Genomic DNA, 24,002 nt, shown 5'->3' on the forward strand with positions numbered 1-24,002 from the left:
CAAATTTTGTTTACCAAGTAGGTGGCACACTTGCCCCAATAAGAATACATTTCAACCAAACTGGATTTCATATGTAAAACTAAATACTTTTTTCGTTCAAATGCCACAATAACTTACACATTTGAATAGTTTCACGATGTACAGTACCTTAGAAAAATCTTGTAATAATTTACCTTTCACCATTCTATTTAGAAACAACGAAATCTTATAAAAATCCACTCAAATTTGGTTGTCTTTGCACAAATCGATGTAAATACGTGGAAAATAGAGCAATTTTTATCATATTTTGATCATTGTATTGTGAACTATAAGGGAACATATTGTTGAGCTCAAAGAGAAAATATATATTGTAGTTTTTATAAAAAGCAGGGGTGGCACACTTGCCCCTATGGCACACTTGCCCCAAAGTCCGCTAGGTTCTATATGTTTATGTTAAATTCAAGTTTTTCCTCGATGTATATGAGATGAAATTCTTGAAGAACCTGCTGAATAGGCGCGTTATAATCTTTGAACTTTTTTCTGGAGCCTGTAGAATTTTACATCATGATTCACATCAATCAGAATAAGGAAAAGAGAAACTTTAGAGACCATTTTGGTTAACCTTCCATTAAAAATTGAGACTTTTTAGATACTTGCATTAGAACAGAGAGCAACCTAAGTCACATTTTCAGCTGAACTACAGTTTATTCAGCTGAAATCTGCTTTACAGCGATTTGTTCAACTCTTATTCCACCAAAATGTTTGTTGGGAAGTCTCTAGAAAGGACATTTGGAGCTTATTCCTCAACAACAAAACGCATTTGAGATTACCTTCTTATTGGTACTTTCATTAAAATTAAGCTTGTTCTATTCATGTTCCCATATTCAAGTTGGCGAACAAACAGATTTACTTGTCAGTTTTGAGATGGAGAAATTGTTGTAGAACTGGTAGCAGGTCTCTTTCTAGAGACTTCCCAACAAACATTTTGGTGGAATAAGAGTTGAACAAATCGCTCTCTGTTCTAATGCAAGTATCTAAAAAGTCTTAATTTTCAATGGAAGATTAACCAAAATGATCTCTAATGTTTCTCTTTTCCTTATTCTGATTGATGTGAATCAGGATGTAAAATTCTACAGGCTTCAGAAAAAAATTCAAAGATTATAACGCGGCTATTCAGCAGGTTCTTCAAGAATTTCGTCTCACATACGTCGAGGAAAAACTTTAAGAGAAAACATCCAGGGATTTTATCTGGAATACTTTCAGGAACTCATGGGTGGATCTTTCAAGAAATTATTATAGAGATTCCTCTACTAATTCTCCCAGAATTTCTTCCGATGATTTTTCAAATGATGTTTAGCGGATTTTCTTCAAAAATCATTGAACACTGTCTTTGCTCCAACGATACTACCTCCATTAATTTCCTCAGGGATTACGTCGATTTTTTTTCCAAAAACTTTACTAGGACAGATTTTTTTTCACTAATCCTTAAATCGAATTCTCCACTTGTTACTCTAGGAGAACTCACAATGTTTTCAAGATGTTCTAAACGGTATATAGGAATAGGAAATCGATGGATGAATCACTGGACAAAATTCTAGAGGACTTCCTTGGAAAATGTCTGAAAGCATCTTCAAAATCCTGATTGAACCTTTTAGGTAATTTGTATGTTAATCTTTGGAAAAATGCAGGTTATATTTTTGAGATATCTTAACGAAAATTTTTCGAGAAATGCCACGGAAAATTATTACTTAATGAACTCCTGGAGAAGTCTTCGATCTTCGAAGTCTGAATGTTTGGAAAAATTCTCACGAAATTCCTAAAGAAAGTCGTGAAAAAATACATACACCAACACGAGCAGTAATCCTATCGTAATGTCGAGAGAAATTACCAAAAATAAAATTCTATGTTGAAGAATCAAATTCTTATCTTCTGGTTCCTATTAGGTTACGTTTTATTGTCATACATTTGTACATTTTAGGTCTCTTCTTGGTTCCTGTCTGGTCTCTTTTTGGTCTCATGTTTCAGGTTAGAGGGCTCTAAAGTTCCTGTTTTCAAGGCACTTAAACGCTTCCAGCTCTGTAGTATGATCGATAGCCATTTTCAAAAGAAATATTTAAATAATTAAGTTCTATTCCTTGATCTACAGGTATATCAATTGCATTCGAACCAAGTCTTAATCTTCATTGAAAAAGTTTTCAGTATAGTTGTAAAAGTTACGTCAGGAAATCGTTAGGAATTTAAGTAAAAGGATGTCACTTTACTTGGTTATCCAAATCGTTTTTGAATCTTTCTTGATCTGATTGTTTCTCGTGAAGTCAATAAAATCCTATTCTGAATGTTGTTTTAGTTATTTTATTTGAGTTTGTTTGCATACATTTCGCCCATCATTCTGGATTTATGGAATCACCTTGAAGTTTAACTATAAATTATTTTTTCTAAGATTATTACATGAATAAGCTTTTTCACTTTGTACACATAGTCCACAGAGTTTCTCCAGAATGTTCTCAGGCATGTATCTAAAAATTTCTATACTGAGATTTTGAGATCCTTCGTGAATTTCTCCCATTTTTACAGCATTCATCTCTTGAAACTCATTATAAGGCATACCTCAAAAATGTTAAGAATCAGTTCATGAATTTTTCCTGGAATTCCTGCAAACGTTCGTCCAAGTGTTCCACATGTGACCTTAAGATATTCCTCTAAACATTCTTTAAGCAATTTCTTGAGGCATTTCTTTTGGAACTCGTACAGAAATTATTACTCCAGGAATTCTATTGACAATTGTTTAAACATTTTAACATTTTGAAGAACCAATTTAAAACATTTGAGGGAGTTTAAAGCAAAGGGTTGCAAGTGGCAGAAATATAGTTATTTTGTGACAGAAATATAGCAATTTGTTAATCCCTACTCATTGTATGGGAACCAATAAAACAAGCCTCTTCTACAAATTATTGTTTTTTTTTCTACTGTACGGAAAAATTACTTAAAAATATACCGACCAAAATGTCAATAACATCTTTTTGAATTCAGGTCTCTTATTTCCCGAACATTCATGGCAAAACTTATCATTTTTGCTAGGAACTTATCCATTTATTCCATTGTTGCCTCTAAGAATATCTCCAGAACATTCGACATAACACAGGAGGACTACGTTTACTTTGTTAATTTGATAGTTAGTTAGTCCTTTTTACCAACAGCAAGCAATCCTTGAATTAAGCACGAACTACCTTACATTTTCTTGTAAATAATTTAATGACTTGGGTTCACACTGCAGCTAAACTAGATACAAGTGAATAAAACGGGGTAGGTATCTCTGAATATAGTAATTCTTAAAATACTGGTCAATCTAGTCAAGATAATTAGAGGATTCTTATTACTGAACAAACCTCCTTGTTTGAAAGGATTCCGATGCATGGTCAAATATCAGTATTAATTATTTGTTTTGCTAAACAAAATAATCAATGACTTAATGATTTGGGTGCACCTTCGTTGAGGTGATTCTCTGCGAAGGTCTTAAATAGCGGGACTTTAATGCCCCTAAGGGATGGTACACAAATAATGTCACGCTAAATTTCAACTTTTTTGACCCCCCCCCCTCTTGTCACGTTTTTTGTATGAGTCCTCCTAAATTTTTGTAAGGCTTGTTACGGTTGGCTTAACACCCTCCCCCCTTGAAGCGTGACGTAATTTGTGCATGACCCCTAAACGGCACTTGACAAACACGATTATGTGACAAAATATATTATAACTGTTCGCAGCGGTGGTGTTCGGAAAGCGGTTGGTGTTAAAAAAGGACAATCCCCGGATATTGAAGGCAGCTTTGAATAATTTACATGACATTTCGACCAAAAGTTACAAATATTCATTCTGGAATACCTTAATGATTATATTTTTCCATGATTTGCTCCATAAATTGCTTAGTTAATACTGTAGAACGCGTGTTTGTATCAAACTCCAAAATACCGCTATTTACTTAAATAAGTGTTACTGAATCTATAGTCTTTTTCAAAAATATCATAGCACGTCTAGTTTCTGAGATATTCACTATTTCAGCCAATTTGTATACAGTTCTCCAGCATGTGTGGTAATTTGTTTGCTTAATTTGCCATTGAATTCAAGCTATATGACATGAGAAACGAAGAACGTTGTATGGAAACTGCAAGCACTTTGAAAAAATCCATTTAATCTCAAATTTATCGTGTAAATTAAATCAAAATATATCCGAAATGAAAGATAATGTTCCATTTTGCATGCGTGATTAGGTCATAAAAAACATGATAAATCATACTTCAAGATTCATGTCAGCATCAATGTACAACTTTTGCAATATGTAGCTGAAAATTATGACGTGCCGGAACATTTCTGAGAATGGAATCAGATACACCAACCCAGAATCTACTAGAACTAGAGACACATAATTCGATCCTTGAGACATGCAAAAATGACAATATTTCATATTCATATGCTTCCTTTTCTGTTTGGCCTTACGACCCAACTGGAATGGAGCCTTCATCTTAATTGGTGTTCAATGAGCTGTCTTGAAAAATTCACCATTTGTCGTGTTTGTATGCAACATTATCCCAACTCTAAACATTTTATGCACTCTTGCAAGCAGATCAAGTTTACACAAATTTCATAATATTATTGATAAGGTTTTTCAACTCCTATATCATTTCCCTATCTAAATACCAAAAGTATACTTGTATATAAACACTGAACGCCTAGAAGTATGCTCCAAACATGTTAATGATGAATTAATATTCTTATCTTTTTTTTCTTCTTCTTCTTCTTTTTCGTTTTCTTCGTGTGATTGCGTCTCCACTGGGCCAGAGCCTATTTCTCAGCTTTGCGTTCACTTTCACAGTCATTTACTGAGAGCTTTCTTTGCCAAAGCTGCCATTTTTCGCATTCGTATATCGTGTGGCAAGTACGATGATACTCTAAGCCCAGGGAAATCGAGGAAATTTCCATTACGAAAAGATCCTGGAACGATCGAGAATCGAACCCAGACACCTTCAGCATGGCTTTGCTTTGTAGCCGCGGACTCTAACCACTCGGCTAAGGAAGGTCCCAAAATAATAATAATAAATATTACTCAAAATTAACGATAAATTCCTTAGAAATATCTTCAGAACTTCGTTGGAGCAAATTAATCACAATTTGTAATCACAAATCTTGATTAAATTTATGTTAAATTTTCAACGCTGTGGTTTGCACACTGTTGGGCAATCGTATCGTTTATGATTCAAAGGCAAATATTTCTTAGTGTTATTTTTTGCTGATCCTAGCTCGGTACTCGCAAAACTTGATGTCCCCTTTAAAGATTTGACTGTATCTGGTTCCCCTGGTAAAATGATCACTATTTTGTTTATACTGAAATCTTGATCCACTAAAAAACCAAGAAAGGTCGAAAATGAATTGATAAAACATCGTTAAAAATTATTTTTCTTTTTTTTTCAGATAGATCTCATAAGTGAATTCTTAAAAAATGCCTAGTTCTAAGATTTAGAAGCATTTTTTATTAACCCTGAAAAAACTACGGAATTTTGTTAAAAGACGACTAAGAAACAATACTTTGAAATTCAAAATTTACATTAGGAAAGTAAGGGTTAATCATAATCACTAATCATACCGAGTTTAATCATTGATCATAAGCATTAATCACCGAAAATTGAGGTTTAATCAATAATCATAATCATTAATCATTGAGCACTAATCTAGAAGCAGGCCAATAGAGACGTTATACCAAGAAGAAGAAGAAGGAAAAGAAGAAAGGATACTGTATTCGGAAAAGTTTGTAAACTACATGTATTACAGTTTAGTTCAGAACTCCTCCAATATGTGGAGGCAATCATATGAACTTCCACTAGATACTGCAGTATCTTGAGACTTAGGGAGTAGACTGTTGTCAAAGTTGCTGTGAATACTACAGATTTCTGCTTGAAGCATAGTATAGAGACCATTAATTCATCACTGCATGATATCAGCTTTCATGTGTATCTGAAATGAAAGGATGCTAAAGTTTCAATTAACGATTCGTTAAAAATTTACTCCACATATTCACTAGGGAATATTCCTCAAATAATCAGGATTTTTCCAGAAATTATTACTGGGATTCTCTCTATCCTTTTGGGGATTTCCTATAGAGTTTTGGATAATTCCATCTGACATTACTCAAAAAATTCTCTTTTTTTATTTTCGACTTTTGCAGTCAGCTATTTTTACTTTTAGGGTAAAGGTATTCAATATCGGCAGATAGAGATATGTTTGTGGTAACATTGTGCTAAAAGATTATGTAGCCGGCGGGACTTGAACCCACAATTTCCATTCTGTACACGGACGCATTACCAATTATACTACAGCTACGCTACGGTAAACTGAAGTATTTGGCTAATGACCTTTGTAGCATCCCCAAGCCCCACAATCCTACTAGTCCAATATACCACACTTATCCCTCACCTTATCTCTATCTGCCGGCATTGAATACAGTCGGTGTGAAAAAACGCAACACTATTGTACCTACATCCCCATATGATCGCACGGGTTGTCGATTCGGCTGAAGAATAGGTGCGTGGCTGCTGCCGTACACACTGACCAACGACGGCTATGATACATCCGTATCAAAGGGGTTTACTCTTCTCTTTTTTTATTTTCGACTTTTGCAGTCAGCTATTTTTACTTTTAGGGCTACATAATCTTTTAGCACAATGTTACCACAATTACACTTAATTTGGCAAACATATCTCTATCTACCGATATTGAATACCTTTACCCTAAAATCTAAAAATTCTACAATGGATTTTTTGGATCGTCGAATCTTCTTTTTCCGAAAAGTTGTTCGAAACAAACACTCTAGAAATTATTGCCGAAAACGATCCAGAAAATACCCTAGGAAATCAATCAGTGAATCCTACAGGTACTCCTTCATGAATTTCTTAGTAGATTCATCAGAAGATTCTTATGCGGATCCAATAATATTTTATTCACAGATTCTTACTCGAAATTCGCAAGATTTTCAGCAAAAAAAAGTCTGATAGGGTTCTTTTCTAGAAATTATCTGCGAGCCTCTAATGCAGTTTACGGAGGCACCATTCTTAGAGAAAATGACAAAAAAACATTTCGGGAAGTATTCTTCAAGCAAATTATGAGGGGTCTTTCAAATCTCTAGGAAAAATTACACTTAAATTTCAAAAGTACTGAAACGGCTATGGCGTTGTTTCTAAACAAATTCAATGCAAACTATCATCTAAACCGTTTTCTTATTCATTGATTTTGTTTAAAACAAACAAACATCATCAAAAAGAGCTTATTTTACGGAAAAAAATAAGATACATCGTTTGCAACTAGTTAAAATTAAGATTAATCATAATATTTCGTGAATGGGTGCCTCATGCATGATTCACATTTTAGACATAGTAGACATAATCATATTGCAGCAAAAGTTTTTTTTCAGTTTCTCCGTCCTTGCCACTTTCCAAACACATATGCAGCAAATCGTGCCCTGAAGCATTGTGGCAGCTTTTCCCAATCCGTTCGGAAAAAAACGGTGCCTGCTTGCTTTCCAAAGGACCCACTAGGCCGTCGGACGAGGTTTTTCCTGAGCTACAACACTACTTCTCTTGTATATCCATTGCCGTCGCCACCGCCACATGGTTTCCATTTCCAACCGACTTCTGCGTTTACGGCTTTCACACTACACTGCTTGGTGAGCTGTTTTCTTCGGATTTTCGCCAATAACAGAGCAATACGCGAAAACCCCTCAACGCGAGTGTTGGTAACCTCTTCGAGCCACACTATACCATATTTTCCCACAAACACAACTAGCGGTCACACAATGGAAAATTGGTGTACGACGAACTGATCGATTTGATTAACTTTCCCGTCACTTCTGGCTTCGGGATTTTCTTCTTGCATCCTATCGAACGATGTATTTTTAATATTCTGTAAAACTTTTTGCAGTCCTTCACTAAGATATTCTTCCTCTTTCACACTGAGCCGTAGATCCCTTCTCCTAGAAGTTCGTATTAATACCCAACTGCTTCCATAAGCCTTCTCTTCACTGATGGCTTCAAGAATTAATAACGACGACACTTTCGCATTTTCCCTTAATTTTGCCAGCTGTGCCAGCTGAGTTCACTTTTTGTCGAGCACTTGACTAATGTTTTCTGGTCCGTCCACTTCCCGGCCAGTTTCAGTCCCAAGTCTAGCCACAGCACAACCGAAATCGACGGAAATCAACACCGCTGTCCGCCTTATAAAACATACTGGTAGCCGACCGAAAAAAGAGGATTCCAGGATATGGCACTGAAAAATCGATATTTGAACTTTTTATTTAACATGCAGAAAGTTGCCACTGCTGCTGCTGATCTCGCTCGGTCTCACTCTTTCGCACTACTACTGCCGGGGCACACTAGCCGTCATGTTAGGCAGACCTTCTCCCCATGCCAACTACGGAACCATGCTTCCCTGCATAACACTCCGCACGAGGTCCTGTCCTGCTACTGAGTCTTCCTCTACAATACAGCGTTCACGATGTCCTGGCCTCGAGTGTGGCAACCAACCAACCAGCCCTCAAGTATGCTTTAGACTGCTACTGAGAACTGCTGAGGCGAGAGAGCATGAATGCGAGAGACACTTTCCCATCTTTATACTGAATGCGAATTCAGGACGAGTAGGTATGCTACATAGAGAGTCGATTGAAAGGGGGTGTTCTAGCAAAGAAGGGAGAAAACAGTGGGTGGCAAATGAAAACTAAGAAGCGATGCCAGAACTGCATGAAAACGGGGAGAATCGCATGACTCATGATATGGCGACAAAATCTGAATGTCCATGTTTGACATTTGTTCGTCAGGAAACAGGTCATTTGAATACTACATTCCACACGTTGAATTAATTAATTATCACATCAATTGAATAGTTCATAATTAAGAAAATGTATAGAACGAATTCACGATCATCCGAAGACAAATTCTATAAGGGAAAATGCTCCAAGACTATCAAACGAGGATAAACGGCTCAAAATACTTTCATATGCTGAAATACGCACTAAAATCGGCGAATCTTTTTTGTTTCTTGGCATTCTGTGTCTCAAAATCCTGATTGGATTTAAGGTTTGTGGCTTCGTTATTCAGTTGATCTAGCAATGAAAACATTTGATTGGGAATGCATTCGCTGGATGGCGCTAGGAACAAATTTTCTTCAATGTTATGTATATCACGATCCTGATCTGCTAGAAAGTTAGCGTCTTCGACAAAAGTTGTACAGCAGATCAAGGTATATCTGTCAGTAAAAACATCTGATTGGAAACTTATGAACTTGTACAAACTTATTTTTTAGGTTTCGATTTATATAGACTGCGGCAAACTTAATTGGTAAAATTCAAACAATTATATCAGGTATCAGGTATCAGAAGGCCGGCTCCAAAGGCACGTTCCCCACCAGTTGGGAGATTTGTGCCATCGCCATATTTGAGCCTATTTCATCATCTACCCGATGGGAGAGGAAAGGGAAGGGAAAGATGGGAGGAAATAGGAGTGGGGTCCCTTGAAGAGGGAAAATCGCATTAGCGAATTGAGAGCATGTAGCTCCATACCACAATGGGTTCGAACAGCGCCCTAAAAAGGACACTGCAAAACGCAAGAGCGTAAAGAGAGCCTATAGCTCATTACCACAGCGGGTTAAGAATGTCCTGAAGATTCAGGCTTCTGAATTCAGTTTCACTTAATAAGTGTTTACCAAGAAATTGGAATCGCATTTGCGCAAAAACTGGACAGTTACATATTAGGTGATACGAAGTTCCATAATCGGAGTTACAACTATCACACACAAATGAGTCAGCACGCTGAATATTTGCCATGTGTTAGTTGAGTCGGCAATGGCCTGTCAACGCTCTGACCAAGAGACTGCAATTCTGCTTTGTCAGATTTGTTAAATACTTCGCCACCCTTGGAGATGGCTCAGTAATGTACAATTTTGTTTGACGACATGACTCCAAACTATTCCAATATTGCTTGTGCTGAGTTGCCGCCCAAGAATTTATCTGAAGCATCACCCAGCACTTCGAAATTGGAATAGCCGGCTCAGGGCCAATGAAGTCATGCGATGCTCCATCACGAGCTAGCTCATCAGCCAATTCATTTCCAGCGATGGAAGAATGGCCAGGTACCCATACAAGAGTTACAGAGTTGACTGAATTCAGTTCCTCAATTTGAGTTCGACATGCGATAACAAGCTTCGACCTTGAGTTGGCCGAAGCGAGAGCTTTTATAGCAGCTTGACTATCTGAACAGAAGTATATGACTTTACCCATTACGCGCTGTTGAAGTGCTGATTGCACTCCACACATAAGGGCAAATATTTCCGCCTGAAAAACGGTGCAGTTTCTACCAAGTGAGTAAAACTGATTCAGCCTTAGCTCACGAGAATATACTCCTGCACCAGCTCTACCTTCAAGAAGGGAGCCATCAGTGTAACATACTATATTGTTTGATATACTTCTTTCCAAATAGCCAGACGTCCACTCTTCCCGTGAAGGGAATTGTGTGATAAATGTCCTGTAAGCAATTGTGAGATCACTTGGAGCAAGGACAATTTTGTCCCAATTCACCAAAAGTGGAAACAACGAAGTGTGTGTAGATCTACGATTCACTGGATTTTTCTCCAGTAGATCCAGTACCCATAAACGGTAAGAGCAAGAAAGTGCTTCTTGTTTAAGATATATGTGTAGTGGCGCAACGTCGAAAAGGGCCTCGAGCGCTGCTGTGGGAGTTGTAGAGAACGCACCAGACATCGCCATCAAGCACATCCTTTGGAGATGGCCCAATTTTGATTGGATTGTTCTCACTTCGCCCTTTTGCCACCACACAAGAATATGCCAATATTGGTCGAACAACTGTTGTGTAAATCCATTTGATATATTTGGGTTTGAGGCCCCAAGTTTTACCAAAGGTTCGCCGGCATTGACCGAAGGCCATGCAAGCTTTTTTGACTCTGAAATCAATGTGAGGTGTCCATGAAAGTTTGGAATCTAAAATAATTCCGACATACTTTACTTGATCAGTCACAGTCGAATTCCATCGCGGTTTCGTCTTTCCGTAAAAAGAACAATAGATGTTTTATTCGGGTTAACCGAAAGGCAATATTGGCGACACCAACTCTCGACTACCTGAAGAGCACTTTGCATCAGGTCGAATAGGGTGCTTATGCACATACCAACTATCAGAGCTAGATAGTCGTCAGCAAATCCATATGTTGGAAAACCGCTATTATTGAGTTGCCTCAATAGCGTATCTGCTACGAGATTCCACAAAAGTGGTGACAAGACTCCCCCTTGGGGGCATCCGCAAACACTCAATTTTCAAATCGCTGCTTGACGCAATGTCGAGAAGAGATGTCGGTTTTTGAGCATTTGATGAATCCAATTGGTAATCATTGTAGGTAGCCCATGGTTTCATGCTGCTTCCAATATGGCATCAAAAGACACGTTATCAAAGGCACCCTCAATATCCAAGAAAACACCCAAGCAGGATTGCTTCTGAGCGAATGCTTTCTCGATATCGTATACAACTTTGTGTAAAAGAGTCACAGTGGACTTTCCAGATTGGTAAGCATGTTGATTCACATGAAGAGGCATGTTTGCCAAATAAACATCACGGATGTGATGATCGATAATGCGTTCCAGACATTTCAGAAGAAAAGAGGTTAGACTGATTGGTCTAAAACTCTTCGCTTCTTCATACGACGCACGGCCTCCTTTCGGGATAAACTTTACAGTAATATCACGCCAGGATCTGGGAATATACCCGGTAGCAAAACTGCTTACAAGTAGCTTTTTCAAAACATGTTTGATAAACTCAAACCCCTTTTGGAGCAGAACAGGATAAATCCCATCCGCTCCTGGAGATTTGAAAGGAGCAAAACTACTAAGTGCCCATTGAATCGATTCAGTAGTTACGATACTGCGAGCCGAGGCCAGGGACTCGTAACTACATGAAAAGACATTTGGTTCATCCGTAGATGCTATGTCCACACATCCGGGGAAGTGTGTATTGAATAAACATTCTAAAACTTCTTCATCGGAAGAAGAAAACTCACCATTAGGTAAGCGAATTTCGTTCACTTGGAAATCCTTAGATTTTGCAAGGATTTTGTTCAGCCGACTGACTTCACTCAAACTGGAAACATTTGTACAAAGGTTTTTCCAGCCGGATCGTTCAGCAGAACGAAGAGCCTTCTTGTAAGCCTTGCAAGCCGACTTGAACGACTCTGATCCAGCTGAACGGCGTCTGTTCCAACTCCTTCTACATTGTTTCCTGAGTCTAGTCAGATAGGAATTCCACCATGGGGTCCCTCTTGTAGTCTTTACAGACCGCAGAGGACATGCTTCTTCAAAAGATTCCATAATGTAGGATGTTGTAGTATCAACGGCATCATCCAGATCACTTGGATTTTCAATGGACGGAGAATATCCATGAAATTTGATCGCAACCAATTCAATATAGAGTTCCCAGTTTGTTGATCGAGGATTCCTAAAACGCAAAGTCTGCGCAGTTACATTTGAATGTTCAAAGAAGATGTAGCGAGATCAGATAATGATTCCTCATCTGATACATGCCAATTCGTCAACTCGTGACTGATTCTATTCGAGCAGAGCGTTATGTCTAACACTTCTTCTCTATTAGAAACCATGAAGGTTGGGCGATTGCCTATGTTAAGTAATTCAAGGTCTGTACTACTTAAGTATTTCATCAGACTGGAGCCTCTCACCTTTGCCGTGTAGTTCCGGCGTCCAGAATAGAACTACGGACAACCCGTTCCGGTGGTAAGAGTCCACCAGACGGGGTAACCCCAATTCAAGGTGTGATGCGAAAAACCGTGCTGAGGAATGAATGGTCGAAGGGGTGAAAAAGATGTTCGGCCATTAACGGAGCCTGTGGGGCACCTGGGCACCCCTCACAGTATTTTGTCCCTTACCGCGTTAATGCAGGGCTCTGGCGTGGTGGACCTCTTTTCCCGTGCTACTCGTGGGATTCAAAAATGAGTACAATATCTAATCAAAACAATAGTAGTAGTGCAGGTAGTAGCAGTAGTAGGGAAGCGAACCCCTTCGCAAGAAGTGGGCTAGCTAGATCTCCGTTGAGGAGAGTAGAAGCAGGAGGAGGCAGCAGTGCACGTAGTGCCAGTGCTGGAACCCATATTTCATCCCCGGCTAACGCATCGGGTGAAGTAATGGATGGAGCGTGGTTGATGAGGGCCATCAATAAAAGTAGAGATGGGCTCTCTGCGATGGAAGTGGCTGCACAGCAGCTCGACTCCATAATTGACTTTGCGTCCTCGAAGTCTAACATCAGCAAGGACCTCAAGCAGGCTTTGCTTAGACTTCGTAAGTCAATGTTGGCGGCCAAGCAAAACCATGCTGAACCCATGGTGACTGTGGCTGCGGCAGAACCCGTGGAACTGAAGGTGCCGAAGTCTACCCAGACGGAACCCTTCGTTTTCGCGGGCAGCCCCAAAAGCGTGGAAGCGAATGCTTACAGCAAGCAATCGCAGAAGCGCGCGAGGCAGCCGTCAGGGGAGGAGCTACCCGGCGGCGCTCGTAAGGCCAGGCGGATACTGACCCCGAAAACCGGCAGAAGTGCCGGAAAATCGGACCCCAGCCAGGCGTCCCGGAAAGCCGAGAAGAGTGGGCCCGAAAAGGCTGGCCCCTCACGGAGTGATGGGAACAGGGGGTTGCGACCTTTGAGAGGTCCTCCATCACCACAGGTCAGGGCGGAGCAGGGGGGGGACGCCCCCTGGACAACCGTAGTGAGGAAGAAGAAGAAGAAGAAGAAACAGGAGAAACAGGAGCGCAGGGATACCAGACCTAAGAAAGGTAGGAGGGTAGGTGCCAAGCGCGAAAAGGGTGATGCGATCATCATCAAGACGGAAGAGTCCAAGTACTCGGAAGTCCTGAAGGCGATGCGCAGTGACGCGAAGCTTGCGGATCTAGGAGCCGACGTACGCAGTGTCAGACGCACTCGTACAGGTGAAATGATCCTCGAGCTTAAGCGCGACAAGGAGCGCAAGGGCGCCGCCTACAAAAGTTTGGCGGAAGAGGTCCTTGGCGCTGGTGTTGAAGTGAGGGCTCTGACGCAGTCAGTGACTCTGAAGGTGATGAACCTTGACGAGATCACTAACGCAGAAGAGCTCGTCACGGCACTGCGGCAACAGTGCGAAGTGCAGGTGCCCACCACCGCCGTTCAGCTACGGAAAGGTCCGGCAGGTACTCAGGTGGCCTTAGTACACCTACCTGTGGCAGACGCAAATAAGTCCGCTAAGGTAGGTAAGATCAAGGTTGGTTGGTCAGTATGTTCACTGAACATACATGAGCAACCAGTGATCTGCTTTAGGTGCAGGGAACCTGGACACAAGTCCTGGGGCTGTAAAGGCCCTGATAGGACTAAGTTGTGCAGGCGTTGTGGTGAGGAAGGTCATAAGGCACTAGGCTGCAAGAACCCTCCCAAGTGCTTGATTTGTTCCGGCAAGTCTGTGAACAACAATCACCCAACGGGAGGCTCAAGGTGCCCGACCTTCAAACGAGCCATCAACGAAAAATCACAGTGCAGGTAACGCAGCTGAACCTGAACCACTGTGACGCAGCTCAGCAACTGCTGTACCAGTCAGTTGCTGAGTGGGGGACGGACATCGCCATCATATCGGACCCATACCGAGTACCCGCCGGCAACGGCAACTGGGTCGTGGATGGATCCGGAAAAATGGCGGCGATATGGACAACGGGTAAATACCCTGTCCAGCAGTTGGTGTCTACTACCTACGAGGGCTTCGTGATCGCCAAAGTAAACGGGGTCCTCTTCTGTAGCTGCTATGCGCCTCCGAGTTGGTCGACCGAGCGGTTCACGCAGATGCTGGACTGTATGACGACCGCGCTGACAGGGCGAAGGCCAGTTGTAATAGCGGGTGACTTCAATGCCTGGGCCGTGGAATGGGGAAGCCGTAACACGAACCAGCGAGGTCAAATCCTGCTAGAGGCACTGGCCGTGCTAGATGTCGATCTGGCTAATGTTGGTGCCAAAAGTACCTTCAGCCGTAACGGAGCGGAGTCGATTATCGACGTTACTTTTTGTAGTCCTGGCCTAACGAGTAGTTCGAACTGGAGGGTAGACGATGCCTACACTCACAGCGACCACTTGGCGGTTCGCTACAGTATCGACTACAACAACAGCAGGCAGCGGGTTGAGGAAGCGGCTAGGTCAAGGCCAAGCCCTCGTAGGTGGAAGACATCGTACTTCAATGATGAAGTACTTAGGGAGGCGCTCCGCCGTGAGTGTAACCTACTGGGCCTAAGCGGGGACGAACTGGTAGCGGTGCTTACGCGTGCATGCGATGCGACCATGCCTAGAAAAGTCCACCCTAGGAATGGGAGACCACCGACATACTGGTGGACTCAAGCTACTGCGAACCTGCGCCGTGCCTGCCTACGGGCCAGGAGACGGATGCAGCGAGCACGTACCGAGCAGGAGCGTGAAGAACGACGGGCGGTGTTCACCGCTGCCAAAGTCGCGCTAAAGTCCGAGATAAGGGCAAGCAAGAAGGCCTGCTTCGAGGGACTCTGTCAGAGTGCCAACGCGAACCCGTGGGGTGATGCCTACAGGATCGTAATGGCGAAGACAAGAGGTGCAATTGCTCCTACGGAGCAATCTCCACAGATGCTGGAGGGGATCATCGAGGGGCTCTTCCCGCGCCACAACCCTAGCCCATGGCCTCCTTTTGTAGGACAGCCGGGGATTGGGGCTGGCGATGAGGATAGAGTAACTGATGAGGAACTTGTAGGGATTGCAAAATCCCTAAGCATGGGGAAGGCACCAGGTCCGGACGGAGTTCCAAACCTGGCCCTCAAAGTCGCAATCTTGGAGGCTCCCGGTATGTTCAGATCTGCTATGCAGATATGCCTGGACGAGGGAGTATTTCCAGATGCGTGGAAGAGGCAGAGCCTGGTACTATTGCCAAAGGCGGGGAAACCACCCGGTGACCCGTCGGCGTATAGACCAATTTGCTTGATTGACACGGTGGGGAGGTACACCGGTGTCGAGGTACACCGAGGGTGTAAATGGTCTCTCAGGCAACCAGTTCGGCTTCCGGAAAGGGAGGTCCACTGTAGACGCTATTCTGGCGGTTAAGAAAACCGCTGAGATAGCACTCCAGCGTAAGAGGAGGGGTATTCGCTACTGCGCAGTAGTGACTCTGGATGTAAGGAATGCATTTAATAGTGCCAGTTGGGCGGCTATTGCTGATGCGCTCCTGCGTCTGGGGATACCCGAGTACCTGTACAAGATTCTCGGAAGTTACTTCCAGAATCGGGTATTAGTCTATGACACAGAGGTGGGTCGGAAGTGCTTTCACATAACCTCAGGAGTCCCGCAAAGTTCCATCCTGGGTCCGGTATTATGGAATGTCATGTACGACGAGGTGTTGAGATTAAAATTCCCGGCGGGTGTGGTCATCGTTGGCTTTGCCGACGATATTACGCTGGAGGTCTATGGTGAATCGATCGAAGAAGTGGAATTGACTGCAGCCCACTCGATCGCAATTGTGGAGGAGTGGATGAGCTCCAGGAAACTGGAATTGGCTCACCACAAAACGGAGGCTGTGGTTGTCAACAACCGAAAGTCGGTGCAGCAAGCGGTGATCAGTGTAGGCGACTGCACAATCACTTCGAAGCGCTCCGTCAAACACTTGGGGGTGATGATCGACGACAAGCTTACCTTCGGTAGCCATGTCGATTATGCCTGCAAGAGAGCCTCCACAGCTATTGTGGCACTGTCCCGGATGATGTCCAATAGCTCTGCGGTGTACGCCAGCAAGCGTAAGCTTCTGGCCAGTGTCGCCTCGTCCATACTGAGGTATGGTGGCCCGGCTTGGGGCACGGCTTTGAGTACCGATAGCTACCGTAGCAAGCTAGAGAGTACTTATAGGCTAATGTGCCTGAGGGTTGCGAGCGCGTACCGTACCGTGTCACACGATGCACTTTGTGTCATCACCGGTATGATGCCTATTGGTATCCTTATCATGGAAGACATAGAGTGCTTCGAAATGCGCGGCACAAGAGGCATACGCAGGACTGCCAGACTGGCCTCCATGGTCAAATGGCAGCGTGCGTGGGACAGTTCCACCAAGGGAGTGTGGACTCACAGGTTGATTCCGAGGTTAGATATCTGGGTCAATAGGCGCCATGGGGAACTAACATTCCACCTAACACAGGTCCTTTCGGGTCATGGATGCTTTAGACAATATCTACACCGTTTCGGTCATGCGGGTTCTCCCGAATGTCCAGTTTGTGCAGGTTTAGAGGAAACGGCGGAACACGTTTTGTTCGTGTGCCCGCGTTTCCGCACAATGCGTGACCGCATGTTTGCCACATGCGGTCGGGACACGACTCTGGACAATTTGGTCCAGAGGATGTGTGCAGACGAGTTTGGCTGGAATGCCGTTTCATCGGCTATCACCCACATCGTCTCGGAACTCCAAAGGAGGTGGCGTGTGGACTCGAGGAGTGACTAGTGCAGACGCTAATCAACAGGTGGTCCAAGGGTTCGCAGTCGGCTACGTAGGTCATACCGGTGCCCTACGGTCGAAATCGACCCTTACAGCGATTAAGTGGCCGCGGGGAGAACATCCTGGTAGCGCTGCTGTCGTGGCGCCGGCCTACTGGGTGGATACGAGCCTCTGGTTGTTCGGGGCAGGTGGAGGCCCCTTCGTCAGCAATCCCAGCTCGTGCTAGCTGATAGGGCCTGAGCCTTCAGTAGGTCAAATTGCGAAGCCCGCAGTATCAGTTCTTGATACCTGCGGTGCAGCTGGGCGCGGGCTTAGTGGTCGACCCTGCCCGCCTTCAGCGGACAACGGGAGGTGAGGACCACTCGGGAAGCTGGCAATGCGCCAGCATGCTACCTTGGTGGACCCCCATAAGCGTGTCATCGATGTTCGTTGCTGCAAGGCTACGCAGCTAACCTGGAGGATGCGATGTGCAATAGCCCCTCTCCGAAGCAATGCCTTCTTGGTGGTCCCGGAGAGACGAAGGGTTTGGCGGCAATGGAAATGGTTTAGTGGGTCGGGGGTGTAGTCCTGTTTACTGCTTGTACGTAGTAAATGGTCCCCAACCCCACACTCCCGGACCTCGGTCCGGAGTCTGTTGAGCAGATTATCCCCCCATTGCTTAGAAGGAGAGAGACTGGAGCCTCTCAAATTGATATCTGAGCTGCCCCAGATGATGTGATGAGCATTGGCATCACTGCCCACAATCAGCGGAAGGCCTTTTGTTACGCAGTGTACGACAACTCGTTTGAAGTCATCCGTTGGGGATGGTTCATCATGTGGTAAATATACCGAACAATAGACGTATTTCCTGTTGAGGTCACCAACAGAAACATCGATTGTGACAGCACATACATCTCTGGTCGTCAACTCAGAAATGAGTGTAGCAACGATTACTTTATTTACGAGCACGCATGCGCGGGGCATGGAGCGCGAGTTTGCCATTTCAAGTTTGCTGAAAGTAGCAAAAACTGGGTCCACAAGGTTACCTAGATAGAAGTTTCCTCTACGAAAGTAGGGTTCTTGAACTAGCGCCACTTGGGCTGCACTATTTTGCATGAGTCTGCAAAGATTGATCGTTGCTGTTCTTTTATGCTGAAGATTGATCTGAGCTAACCTAACCGTAGCCACTACCCAAACTAGGCAGGATTAAGCTTTTTGCAATCTCAGCACGAAAAAGACCAGCAACGAAAAAACCAGATCGGTATCTATTTAAAGTCGCCAAAGGCGAAAGAGCACAGAATACACTGTGTAAAACGCATAATGCGAATCCATATAGGTGATAATTTAAATTAAATGTCAACATATTCATAATCCCACCCTTATTAAGCCTCAGGACAGAGACTGAAGAAGGGCAGCCGATTATCTCGGAGAAACACAAGGTCACCTGCACCATTGCTCCGGGTAGCACAGGAAGGACTCAATACTGTGGAGGGCGCCCTGGTACCCCACAGGCTCCGTTAGCGGTTAGGTTTTATTTAGACCCCCCTAACCATTCATTCCTAGGCACGGTACGCATCACACCATAAATTAGGGGTCACCTGTGAGGTGGACTTTTACCACCGGAACAGGCAGTCCGTAGTGTTAATTCTTAGCCAGTTGAAACAACCGCTACCGACACTACGCGGCTATCTAGGCTGCTTGGGAAAAGGAGGTTAATATTGATGATTAACTCCTGACGTGCCCAAGCAACCAAGCGCTGGATGGCGCTAGGAACAAATTTTCTTCAATGTTATGTATATCACGATCCTGATCTTAGAAAGTTAGCGTCTTCGACAAAAGTTGTACAGCAGATCAAGGTATATCTGTCAGTAAAAACATCTGATTGGAAACTTATGAACTTGTACAAACTTATTTTTTAGGTTTCGATTTATATAGACTGCGGCAAACTTAATTGGTAAAATTCAAACAATTATAACTTTCAAACGAATGCATCTAAAAAGACAATTTAAAAAAAAGACAATTTGCATAGGCTTCAAGCCAAAGGCTGCACAGACTGGACGATCACTAACATTAGGCAACGGACAATACGGATCACCCAGTAGCCCAGTGAGGAATTTTTCGTATGACGAAAAGTTTTCGCCGACTGGAGCGGGAATCGAAACCACACCCGTGGCACAATACGCATAAACGACTGACGCCGCTAACCGCACGGCCACGATGCCAGCTTTTTTTTCGTTTAATTAGCAATAGTTTCAAAAATATGTCAACCATGTATATAAAACTCTACTTAGCTTTACTTATCTGTGACAATAGATCAAAATGAGCAATTCACAGAAAATTTCAACCACTCTTATCGTTTTAAAAACAAAAAAAAAGTTGTGTTTTCAATTTTCATTTAAACTTAAAAGCTGAAATAAATGTGATTATCAGGAAGGATTACAGATTTGATTTTTTTACATTTCAGAGTACTAGCAGGTGTGGAGAAAAAAAAAATCTTATTACAATTGTTAGTAAATGCCTTTGAAATATATATAAACATACAACACTGCAAGAGCAATAATTTAAAAACTCTGAATATTCAAAGGGAAGTTTGGAACATGCGTGGAAAAGTTTGATAATTGACAGAATGCAATCAGCATTGAACTGTACTTGGCAGTGGTATCAACATGAAGGGTTGAACATTAACCCATCAAAAACAGTTTTGGTGCCGTTTACTCGCAGAAGAAAGATTACTTTAAAAAATTTGACTATAAACGGATGTATTTTACAATATTCTTCCAATGTTAAATATCTAGGAGCAATACTAGATAGTACTCTCAATTGGAATTTACACTTAGAGCAGGTAATACTCAAAGCCACAAATGCTCTATGGGTGAGTAAAAAAACTTTTGGTAAAAAATGGGAACTGAAACCAAAAATGAATGATTGGATCTATACGGTTATAGTACGACCCAGAATAGTTTATGCTTCACTAGTTTGGTAGACAAAAACAAAACAACATATGGCCCAGAGAAAGCTTAGAAAGTTGCAACGCTTATCCTGTATGGCCATAACAGGAGCAATACACAGTACACCATCAAAAGCCTTGGAAGCAGCTCTTTATAAACTTCCGTTACATCAATATATACAGAAGGAAGCTGAAAAGAGTGCTCTAAGGCTGAAAAGAACTCAAACAGTGGCGCGGGAAGATGGTAGGACAGGTAGGACATGTACTACGCACAAAAAGACTTGAGTAGGACAGTCAAAGGATTGTCCTACCCACGATTCAACATAAAAAAGAAAACAAAATAAGCAGAAAGCTTGGACTTGTGTGAAGAACGGTTGAGAATATCTATAGGAAACTTATTGTAAGAATTGATATAAGAAACTTATTTAAGGCTAAGTAGTCCGTCATTCGTTTTGGCAACAATGATGACTTTTCAGCTTGCATTTCAAAGTGATAAAACTCAGTCTTGATAGTTTATATTGACTTGAAAATGTATCACTGTACGCACTAACATGCCTCAAGTATGCTGATAGTTTTTCAGCTGTGTCAGTGCAAAACCAATTGATTTTCTTTAATTCGAAATTGTGAGATGAATTAGCAACAATCATCAACAACGCGTACAAATTTTAATAACGGCCTACTTCGCCTTAAACGTTAGAAAAACAAAAGGCATTTCTGAATGAATCAATGGATAGTTGGTTAAAAATATATACGGCCAACCTTGTGATGAGATGTATTGAGATAATTTTGGAACTACCATAGTAATTTCTTGAAGAATCTTTGGATGAAGTAATGGATTGATCTAAGACCAGTCCCATCGTGTTATACACAGCATGAATGTGATGGTGCTAGCGATTTCTGAAAGTTCGATCACTATTGATATAATCTATCAAAGTATTGCAGAATTTCTTGACTATTTACAAGGCAATTCCCATAGAACTCCCACAGTTAGTTCCTGAAAAATGATTTGATCAAATTCCTGATGATATTTGAGGCATCATTTATAAAAATATTCAGAGCATATCTTGACGATCTTTTTTTTCCGGATTGCTGAAGAAGTTCCAGTGATATATTTGATGGAGTTTTTGCGCGATGAAACATTTTTCAAGAATTTTCTTCATTTTCTTCTGAAAATATTTGCTTTTAGGGTCACTTCAGTGCAAAGAAAAAAAAACTACATAAACTTTTTATTAAATATTTTTATTCAGGGTCTCCTACAGAAATCACTCCAGGAATTCTTCTAGAGATTTCTCTACCAGTCTCCCAGAAATTTTTTTCAGAGAATTTTCAAAGGATGCCCACAAGAATTTCTCCAGAATGTTCTCCAGGAAATGCTTTCGAACTTAAAAGCTACTACCTACAGTAATTTTCTCATGATTATTTTCCAAAACTATCTTAGAATTTCTACCAGATTTTTTTTTCACTAATTCTTCGACTGAATTCTTCATTTGTTACTCTAGAAGATCTTACAAAGATTTCTACAAAATTTCTCTTGAGGAAATCCTCGAAGGTTTATTTCAGAGTTTTTGAAAAAAAGGGTTAAAAAACAGCAAGAACTCCTCCACATGTTCATGTGTATTCCTTCAAGAATTCATTGACATTTCCTCCCAGAAATCCAAAACTCTTTAAGGGGTTTTTCGAAAAAATCTATTGTTTTCTAGAAATTTCTCCAACATTTTATCCAAATATTACTCATGCAGTTTTTCCAAATATTTTTTAAAAAGTTTCTCGAAAAATTCCTATGCAATTCTATAAGTTCAATAAATTTTCCACACCAGCTAATACAACCATAGATAATAATTCCTCCGATCATTCGTACATAAACTTCTATAGAGATTCTGTCCATTGTTTTTCGTGAAAATCTTTAAAAAAAAAAACCCTGCGAAATACTGTTCCGAGATTCAATTGTTTTTATTTTTTAGATTGTCTTAGTTAGTTTATCTAGTATTAGAAAGTTTATCTAGGGAATCTTCCTAAAACTTCCTCAAGAGTCCAGGCGTTATTTCAGAGATCATTGTTCATATAGAGTGACTTTAAAGCTTCCACTAGTTTTATATGAGATAACGTCAGAATTTTCTTCGAAAGCGCCTCACGGATTTATTGTTCACAATACATTCCTTGACATTTCCCTAGAAACATTCCTAGCAAAAAATCTTCCAAGACTTACTTACGAAAATCTCAAAGTATTACAGAAGGAATTTCTGCAAAAACCTTAGAAGAAATCTCTGCAATTTCTAAATGTATTTTCAGAGAAATCTCTAGTTGTAATGTTATATAAATTCCCATAGCCAGTTTTATAGGAAATCCCTAATAATTGTTGGCGGCATTTCTGGAGAAGTTTTTGATAGAAATATAGAAGATGTTTTAGCCGGAAATGGGAATAAATGAATTATTCACTGGAAAATATCTTATAGGAATTCCTTTTCTGTGCTTCTCCAGGTCGGATTCTTGATGCATCCAAAACAAGATTCTTGGAGAAATTCTCTAGGAAAATTCCTAGAGAAATAAAACCCCTAGAGAAAATTAAGTACATAATTCCAAAAAAGTATGAGATCTTGTGCAGTCTGCTCTGACGCTATGAAGAATCAAACTCTTATCTCATGGCGGAAAAGTCACCTGAAAATATATCGTTAAAACGCTTGGAAACAGTAAAAATTCCTTAACTCAAAACCGACCAAAATATCACTAACACCCATTTGCGTTAGAGCCCCTCAAATAAATTTCCCCTTTTAAATTTCCAGTCTGGGATTCCAAAGGGTTGAATTTTTCTTAGCTTCACTGTGCAAAAAATATTTGCCAACGTGTGTCCTACCCATAGATTCAAACGTGGACGCGCCTCTGAACTCAAACATTTTTAAAAGGCAATCTTTTCGGGCCTCTCAGTATACTGAATGATTTTCCAATAAATCCATTGGTAGTAATGAACGAAGACTGGATGGAAAATAGGATGAACTTAGATATACCATATAACGTGGTTGGAACAAACCGCCAAGTATGGGAATCAGGCGGTCCGAATATCTCTCCAGGATCGATAATTTTCTACACTTATAGCTCAAAACTGAATGAGAACACCGGGGCTGGGATTACAAAGCCCAGGTATTGATATTTCAATACCAATGGGAAGATGGACCACTGTTTTCCTTGCATCTTTGTGTCTGAGAAGGAAATACAGGCATGCACGGATTTGCATATTTTCAGATAGCCAAGCGGCGCTGAAAGCTTTAAAATCATTCACAGGACAATCAAAACTGGTACGGGAATGCATAACACTGTTAGGATTTATTCACAAATTTCATAACGCCAAAAATGGTCATTTTTGACACCCACCCACCGCCTCGTAACGCGTTTTGTATGGATATTTTTCAAATTGTGTATGAGCTGTAACATTAGGGCGATTCAGATTTTAAAAATGTTTGAGAATCCAATCTCCCATATGCTTCCTACCATCCTTACCATAAAAACAGTGTTCTGTGAAATGTTCAGCGTTCTAGGTGATGATTTAAAGGTG

General features: G+C 41.5%; 1 protein-coding gene across 7 annotated transcripts in view; it reads right to left on the reverse strand.

The window, feature by feature from the left end:
* Positions 1 to 24,002, reverse strand: part of LOC5576465 (serine-rich adhesin for platelets) — a 133,934-nt gene that overhangs the window by 101,201 nt on the left and 8,731 nt on the right. For 2 of the 7 annotated variants that reach the window (XM_021844676.1, XM_021844640.1), the window contains exon 1: positions 7,651 to 8,543. The exons of 1 other annotated variant lie outside the window; for it this stretch is intronic. The gene's annotated coding sequence lies outside the window, so the exon portion shown is untranslated. Of the gene's footprint in view, positions 1 to 7,646; positions 8,545 to 24,002 lie in introns of those variants that run through there. 4 more of the 7 variants (XR_002500467.1, XM_021844648.1, XM_021844671.1 and 1 more) reach the window with 4 other exon arrangements.

This window comes from Aedes aegypti, chromosome 1 (assembly GCF_002204515.2).
Source record: "Aedes aegypti strain LVP_AGWG chromosome 1, AaegL5.0 Primary Assembly, whole genome shotgun sequence".
Lineage (NCBI taxonomy): Eukaryota > Metazoa > Arthropoda > Insecta > Diptera > Culicidae > Aedes > Aedes aegypti.